This window comes from Physeter macrocephalus, chromosome 2 (assembly GCF_002837175.3).
Source record: "Physeter macrocephalus isolate SW-GA chromosome 2, ASM283717v5, whole genome shotgun sequence".
Classification (NCBI taxonomy): domain Eukaryota; kingdom Metazoa; phylum Chordata; class Mammalia; order Artiodactyla; family Physeteridae; genus Physeter; species Physeter macrocephalus.
This window is the reverse complement of record NC_041215.1, coordinates 65,787,523-65,793,522: the sequence shown is the minus strand read 5'-3', so window position 1 is coordinate 65,793,522 and position 6,000 is coordinate 65,787,523. Positions and strand designations below refer to the sequence as shown.

At 36.7% G+C, this 6,000-nt stretch overlaps 1 protein-coding gene across 1 annotated transcript in view; it reads left to right on the top strand.

Moving 5' to 3' along the window:
- Positions 1-3,413: 3,413 nt before the first annotated feature.
- BAZ2B (bromodomain adjacent to zinc finger domain 2B) overlaps positions 3,414-6,000 on the top strand; it is a 306,538-nt gene continuing 303,951 nt past the window's right edge. Inside the window, exon 1 of the mRNA XM_055088045.1 lies at positions 3,414-5,415. The gene's annotated coding sequence lies outside the window, so the exon portion shown is untranslated. The remainder of the gene's footprint in view (positions 5,416-6,000) is intronic.

The window sequence follows — 6,000 nt, the reverse complement described above, 5'->3', positions numbered from 1 at the left end:
GATCTTAGTTCCCCGACCAGGGATCAAACCCATGCCCCCTGTAGTGGAAGGGTGGAGTCTTAACCACTGAACCACCAGGGAAGTCACATAACAGCATTCTTAATCAGCAGTGTTTATTAGAAGCACCATCAGAGTTTTTTTAAAAAAGGAAATAAATACTAGGCCCCCACCCAGACCTAGTGAATCTCTAGATATTGGGCCTGGGTATGTATATTTTGAAAAAGCTGTCCAGTTGATTTTAATAATCCCATTTAAAAATGACCTATGGGGATTTCCCTGGCAATCCAATGGTTAAGACTCTGCGCTTCCAACGCAGGGAGTGCGGATTCGATCCCTGGTCAGGGAACTAAGATCCCATATGCTGTGCAGCGTGGCAAAAAAAAACAACAAAAAACTTATAAAGCATAAATTCAAGGTTAATTCCAGACTACCTTATGATTTGTTTTACCTTACGTATTCTGGACCTTACTAAATGACTGCAGCACTTACCCAGTTCCCTAAGCCAGAAACCTCTCTAGTTTTCCTTTAGTCCTTCCTTTCCGTTAACTCTCTCTGTTTTCAGTTGGTCACAAAATCCACATTTTACCTCACAAACGTCTGGCTTTAAACCTCCAATACCACTGTCTCTTACCCCTTTTCTCATGGACTGTTAAGTAATCTCTTCATACTACAGTCTATCATCTGCCCTGCCTACACAGTTATTTTTCCCTAAAAATAAGGTTGATCATGTCACTTCTTTGCTGACCTTTGTTGGCTCTCAGGATAAATTCAACCATGGTACATAAGGCCTTTCACTCTCAGGTCCCAGCCTCCTTTTCCTCCTTAGTTCCTGTAATTCCACACCTCACACTGAATATTCCTGTTACAATGAATTTCTCACTAGTGGATGGACATCACACCTAGTAGCTCTTTGCATTTAAATTTATGGTTTCTTTCACTTAGAATCTGCTCCTGCCTTCCTTGCCTGGTAAGCTCTCAGTATTTAAGATGCAGTTCAAATGGCATTTCTTTGATAAAGCTTTTTATAGACTCTCAGTTAGAATTAGTTGCCCCATCCTCTTTATTCTCACAAAACTTTATTATTTGTATCTTTATAATGTGATTTTTGTGAGTCTTTAATTTCCGAGGAATTTCACACTTTCAACATCAACCAGAATGTGAGCTTTTCATGTTTTTCCAGCCTCTAGCAGAGTGCACAGCATACAGCAAGCACTCAAATGTTTGTTCAGTGAATGAAAACAAATAAAGCTTCATTAGTCTGTACTGATTGAAACAGAAACAAGACATGACAGTGGCCAGCTTGTTCTACTATTAAGATCTCTCCTTCGTTTGGCTTTTTGTAGTTTGTAGTCAGCCTAGACTTTGTTCTCTGTCCATGGCAATTCCTTACTCTTTGAAGGTCCATGTACAATACCTACAGTAGTAAATTAAATACCTGTCCATCTTTATATCTGCCTGTTTAAGAAGTTCTGTCTTGGTCCTAAAAATAGATGATGCTTTATAGAAGAAAGTGCAACAATGTAGTCTATAGTGGTGGAATAATTAGTTTATGGCATTATAATTTAGTTAAATTATTGGTATTAGTAATTAGTTTAGGTATGTATCACATAGAATTTCAGAAATAATTATCAGTTATACTGGAAAAGATCTATTTGATCATTAAATTCTTTTACAGTTCTGTACATGATCAGGTATTGATTTAGATGATGATCTTAAGTAGAAGACTAAGTGCTATGGGAGACAAATTATTTTAAAACTTGTGATTATTTTCTTTTTTTTCCCCCCTCAACTCTATGATTATGTTGTCATCTCTGAAATGATCAAATGTGATAACATGAAAAAGGGAAGGAATCATATTAAAATATAATTTAGGCACAACTTCTTAGTAAGTGGGTATCAAATACTGGAGTAATCCAGTTTCAAATTTTTAGTGTATCATTATTTTTAAAAATCAGTTTTAAAGGTATAGATTAAATTGGATAATTAATATATTTGAATTACCAAATAACAACAAATTATTTTAAAGATATATTTTAATATAAAAATTGAAGCTTTTGTTTTTTTATTGAAATATAGAAATTCATTTTATGAATTTTAGATATCAATTTGTGTGAGTTTTTCATTTGTCAACTATTTTGTTAATTATTGATTTTCATTTAACTGTACTTCACCTTTACGAATGTTGCAAAAATATTTTTCAAACTATATAAAGAGCCCTGATGATAATAAAAATATAGTTTTAACATATTTTAAAGACACCAAGATCAATTTCTTCACTATCACCAGTTTTATCCCTTATTCTAACCTTTGATGACACTAAGTCTTATTTTAAGTTATTTCATCATTCAACCAAGGAAAAGACAACTTTGTGTTAAATGTGGCTTCAATTTTTAATTATATATATATACATACACACACTCTCTTTAAAAATTTTTTTGAACTGTGGTTCTAAAGTCTCCCAGGAGAATGATAGGAGTTTTTAATGTGAATTTTTCTATAAGTTAATCACTTTCATTATCTGTGAAGCATTTTTTCTATTGATTAGGCATATATCCAAACTTTAAATTACTAAATGAGTTTTCTTATGTTAAATAGTTTCCCCCACAGGTTTTCTTCTCTAAAAACTAGGCAATGTAAATTACATATTCTTATGAAACTTATTGTTTGGAAAACCAATGTGCCATCTTCAAACCCAGTATTATTTCAAAATGTTATTGGAACCAAAAATTGAACTATGCTTTGCAGTATACTGTTTAAAGTATTTAAGTAAAAGATACATCCTAGTTATCTAAGATATTCAAGTTTGCCACAACTTTATTTCAAGAGAAATGTTTTAAGAGAATTCTTTATGAAAATTGAGACAATTTGAATCTAGCTATTTCTTTTTATCCTTTCAAAATTGAGTATTTTCAACAGTAATGCTAGTGATTAGGCAAAATGTCAGAAATGGATTGTTGAAATATTAATATTAAAATACTTTATTTACATATAGAAATATCAGTGAATTGTCTGGTTTACGTCCAAATATTTTAAAATACATTTTGAGTAATGACACTATTCTTTAAATGCATGAACTTTTTTATCTGTTAAGTAATATGTAAATGCTGGCTTTCCACACTTGTTGTAGTCTGTATTTTTCTTCTGTAATATTATTAGTAAATTTTGATATTGTGGAACTGTTGACCAGTCATACATGTGCAGAGCTTGCCCTCTGAGTTAATTAAATATGAGTTAATAATATATTATAAGGAAATTATTATCCTTATTACAGTTATTAGGTAGTTACTCAAATTATAGCTTCAAAGGAATGCAGAGCATGGAAAACTCAGGATTAAATTATGCATTTGAACCTTAGGCCAGCTTTTACTGTAGAGACAGTTTTCTGCTAAGACTGAAATTGTATGTCATTGAAATTAAATGCTTTTCTGGGGATGGAAGGTTCCAGTTTTTAATGAAATTACTGAGTGTGGTGTAGTGAAATGATTAAAATCTGTATTCCGGGAATGTGGCAGGGAAAAAAAATCAATAAGTGCTAGCACAGCTTTGCTGCTCAATGTGAATCCTGAGAATGAAATAAACTACTACAAAAATAATAATTAAAAACATATCAGCACATTAATTTATTTAGCATCAGTCTCCTGAGACATCATCTTCACTAATTTTTAGCATACATTTTACTATATAATGAGCAGCCTTCTTTTCAGATATCCCTATTAGACAGGCAGTATTTCTGCCCTTCCCCCCAGCGCTCCTGCATTGCAATCATTGTACTTGCACTTATTATGTTACAAATGACCGAGGTAAGGCTGACATTCTCAGTGCATGCAAAAAGACCTAGTCTGCCAAGCTTTTTTTTTTTCTTAATGAAGCAGCTTTGTGAAATCTCCCCATGTGTTAATACTAATGAAGATCCTCCAGCACAATTAAAATCACAGCCAGTGGCTGAAGAGGAAACATAAAACAATAGCATCTTTTAAGATACATTTATCCACATATGCATGTACCAAATATACATATATGGTCAAATTAATTTTCTATAGCTTGCCTTTCACTTGCTCTTTATCCTGAAAATTAAATTATACAAGTTTTAATTATATGAACTTTTGAGACTTTAATGTGTTCCAGGGGAAAAACACTACCTCAATGAAAAAAAATTTTAATTATTTATCTTCTTGGGTAATAAAGCGTTACCACGGTTAAGGCCTTTTTAAAAGAATCATTTTTAGGAAGCTAAAATGGGTGGTGTGCCGTAGGAAGGAATTAGGTGTACTTCACCTTTAACTTTTTTGGTTTTAGGATACTGAAATTGGTGGGAGAAAATGGAAGGGTAAAAAATAGGAAGTTGGAAGAAATTCTGGGGATAGACAAATAGTATACCTTGTGTGTAATATAAAGATGGAGCAATGGGCTACCCAGTTTTAACTTGATTTTTTAAATGTTCTAATTCGTACAATTAGCTATCCTCCCCCCCTTTTTTTTTTTGCCCTCTCAGAAGCTGGGGGGAAAAACTACTGAGGTTACCTTTTACAGTTCTAACTTATAACTTTAAAATGATTTACTATTTTAACGTTTTATTTAAATTTTAACTCAATCCATAAACATCACAGCAGCTTAACTTGCCGGTGTCAGGGCAGTAGCGTTTTACCCCGGGACCATTTTGCGTCCTGCTTTTTATTTTGAGTTCCAAACATCCACGAATTTTTGGTATATTACATTAGTTGGCTTTTAGACTTTAACCAAATTCTGAGTTTACAGACAAAAAAGTTTAGGTAGAAATGGTTAATATATGCTCCCTATTCGCCAGTGTACTTTCTTTTTTAAAATTACGTTTTCAACCCTATTTTCTGTCTTCTCTACTTTTAACGGCAAAACAAAACATTTGAGTTCCTTAACTTTTTCCTGGGACAAGGATCGGTGCAAACTCAAAGCTACAGGATTCTTGGGAGGAAGAAGCAACCCCCTCCCTCCCTTGGCTACTTTAGGAGCTGATAGGTCATTTATTATTGGAACTGAAATGGTATAAACAATTCTCTTTTTTCCCTTGTTAACAGCAACTTTCATTGTTAGAGAGAGGAGAGAGAGAGAAGCCTCGTTGGTTGACGTCACTTGGTTCATGAAGCCTTCACCTAGAAGTGAAGCTGCTGAACAAACCTTGAGAAGAATCATCTCCTGCTTCAATCTGCTGCTGGATAGGAACTAATCAGAGAGAGAGAGGCGGAAGACGGAGAAGGAGGGCGTCCAGGGCTTTCCCGATCACAAATCTCACCTCCACTCCAACTCCCTTTATACTTTTCTTGCAAAAATAATAATAGAAATAAGGAGGTGGTGGGGTTTCCAAAAACAAAAATCGTAACCTTCAACCATCTGGGGAAGGCAAAAATCCCACCCACCGCAACTCTCAGTTCGAAAGTAAAGGTGAGTTTAAAATCCTCGGGTGTGAGGGGTGCGGGTGAAGATGAAAATTCCAAATATTGTAAAGCCGGTTGAAACCGAAAAGGAGAAACTACGCTCCAGAGAGCGGGTTAGACTCCGGAGTTGCTTATCTCGAGGCGCTCGCCCTGCCCGCCCTGCTCGCCCTGCTCGCCCTGCCGCGGCTGTTTACCCTCGCTGGTCGGTCTGTCTCTTTGTTGTGCTGGCTGGAAGGCTGGGGTGGTGCTCGGGGTCCCGAGAGCAGTTTGGGGGAGGAGGACGCGGAGATGCGCGGTTCTGGGTGGGAGGGGGGGTGCGGTCTCAGGAGAATGTAAACTTTATTCCTAGCTGCCGGTGCGGGACTTCGGTCTAGCAGGGCCGCGGGCCGTGCCTCCGCCGGCGCAGGCAGACGCTGCCGTGGCGAGTCTGCCTCCTTTGTGCCGGCCGCCCTGCTCGGCCGCCCGGGCTTCGCGTGTCCTTCCTCCCTTCGGCTTCCAGCGCTCAGGTCGCCGCCAACAGTTGGGCTTCTCAAAAAAGAACAACCTCTGGCACTGTTGCGATCGCCGTTCCTACCCGGGAATAGCCGCTGCT